At 41.9% G+C, this 2,280-nt stretch overlaps 1 pseudogene; it reads right to left on the minus strand.

The window, feature by feature from the left end:
- Positions 1-897: 897 nt before the first annotated feature.
- LOC147435678 (uncharacterized) lies at positions 898-1,384 on the minus strand (annotated as a pseudogene).
- Positions 1,385-2,280: the final 896 nt, after the last annotated feature.

Here is a 2,280-nt window from a genome sequence, read left to right on the forward strand (position 1 = left end):
TGGTACTTACCGATACCAATACTTCAAGCCTCAAAAGATTCAAATTTGGTACTGTTATTAAAACTTCCCCATCCCATAAATTTTTTTTTTCTCCAAAATAAGCTTTTTTCTACAATCACCCTATAATGAGATGATTAACACCAAATTTGGTACTTTACAAACCAAATCTAGTGACATCAAGGATGTTGGGTAGCCACATCTCACAATCTTCTTGGTTGAACACGTGTGTAAGAGTAAGAGAAAGTTAAGCAAAATTAATGAGAGTACACATCGGTAATCAACATGAGGCAAGAAAAGGGTCAGACGTATACCTTTGACCACTCCTTTACTCTACAACAGTATGGCAGGCATGTTTCCAAAAGGTGCATTAGCTTTTCTCTTCTACAACATGACCATATCATAATATCTGGCTGCTTGGACAACTTTACAAGCACATCCTCTGCATCCAGCCTGATCGCACATCATAACTCTCAACCTAGACGATCTACAAATGGTCTCACCTCCGCTGGGAGGTGCAAAAATTGCACCTTTGATGGTGGTTGGTTGTAGCTCTTTAAGAGCACACCATTCACATCAAATACAATCAACCACCTGCCTATAGCCATAACATCTTTTGGCAGCTCTGTGTCATTTGAATTTTCCTTTAGCCACCACAGATCAATTTCTACAGTGCCAATATAATATATTGAGTCAATTAGCACACAATGAAGATCCTACAACAACTTACTTACAGGGTCAATTCAAAGATCAAACGATCAAAATCTACCACAAGAGATCACAACATAAGAAGGAAAATGTAACCTATACTTAAAACATATGGTAATAGATGGAGACCAAAATATAATCATAGTGTATTACATCAAGACACAAACTGTCAATTACAAGGGTAGTCATAATCTAAAGTTTGCAAGCAGGCGACTTGTTGGCACGTCCACGGACTCGCTTTCTTCCTATTTCACATGCACAACAAGTCCGACAAGGTGAAATCACATGGGGATGTCGGCATCGTGTCGGTTACCTTCTCCAGATCAGTAGCGTCCACGTCCACATCAATTGCATCAGTCACCTTATCCTGAACTTTTGCCTTGTTTACATCTTTCTCAATAGTCCCACCTTTAGCACCATCCTCACTATTGTCCACTTTCTTAACACCATCGGCCGCTCCCTCACCATTATCTTCAATAGCACCCTGCCCCGCCACGACCTCAGCAACAGTTAGCAGCACCTCGTCAATTGCACCCTGTTCATCAAACTTGGTTTTCTCTTCATGTGGCTTGCTGACGTTCATTGCAGAGGCCTCAACAGTATTCATTCCAACACTATCCTAGCCTTTAGCAACCTCCCTCTTCTCCATAGAAATATCCACCCCTTGGCTTTCACCCATTGTGTACACATCCTACCCCTCCACTTTCTCCTTCCTCGTAACAAATTCCAAGTCTGCGAGGACATCTTGAACCCGTTCCATATTGGCAAGGTCCTCCACATCCTTAATAGAAACCTTTGATGGTCCAGGCCCACCATTCTTTACACCCATCGTGTATGTTCCTTGCACATCTTGGCTTGGAGGTATCACATCTTGGCTTGCAGGTATCATATCTTCCTCATCTGCACAATCACAAATGACTCACTCAATCAACATTGTAATCCAAAACTAGAAAGCCTCAACGTATTTAAAACAATGCCAACAGTATAATGCCCACTGATATACGCTTTTTCCACTACCATGCCACACCCCTCTTTCACACATGTGCCACTAGTGTGCAAAAGTGCATTGGTATTGATGCCTGCACTCTAACATGAAGCTGACCACAACATACGCCGCCTCTAGATACTCCCCGCATGCAGCACATGTGCCAAACACATGGATTGTTTTGTCACTATCTACAAAGGGTGGTCTGGGGAAGAGGTAGAACCTCTTTCCCTGCTTCACTTCCTTGAGCATCCCATTCAAAAATTGGCAATGTACATGTCCCTCCTTGTAGGAGGCCTCCAGCTTGTCATGTTCTGTTTGTTACACAACCAAATAAAAATAATCAATCTCACAAAACACTTCATGCGCTAGACATTGCATACAAAATATCAATCATTGCACCAGCAGTACCCATACATATTTGGACTTGCTACCTAGATTCAAAACCACTAAGACTACCAAGCAAGGTACCAAGGTAGTAACTAGGCACTAGTACAATAAGTAGCTAGAGACAGTACCAAAAATAGTAGCAAGCAGGAGTTTAAAACCACCCAATAGACTATGGAAAGGTACCAGGACTAAACGATTGA

The sequence above is a fragment of the Adiantum capillus-veneris genome, chromosome 18 (assembly GCF_014529385.1).
Source record: "Adiantum capillus-veneris isolate H3 chromosome 18, ASM1452938v2, whole genome shotgun sequence".
In the NCBI taxonomy this organism is placed as follows: Eukaryota; Viridiplantae; Streptophyta; class Polypodiopsida; order Polypodiales; family Pteridaceae; genus Adiantum; species Adiantum capillus-veneris.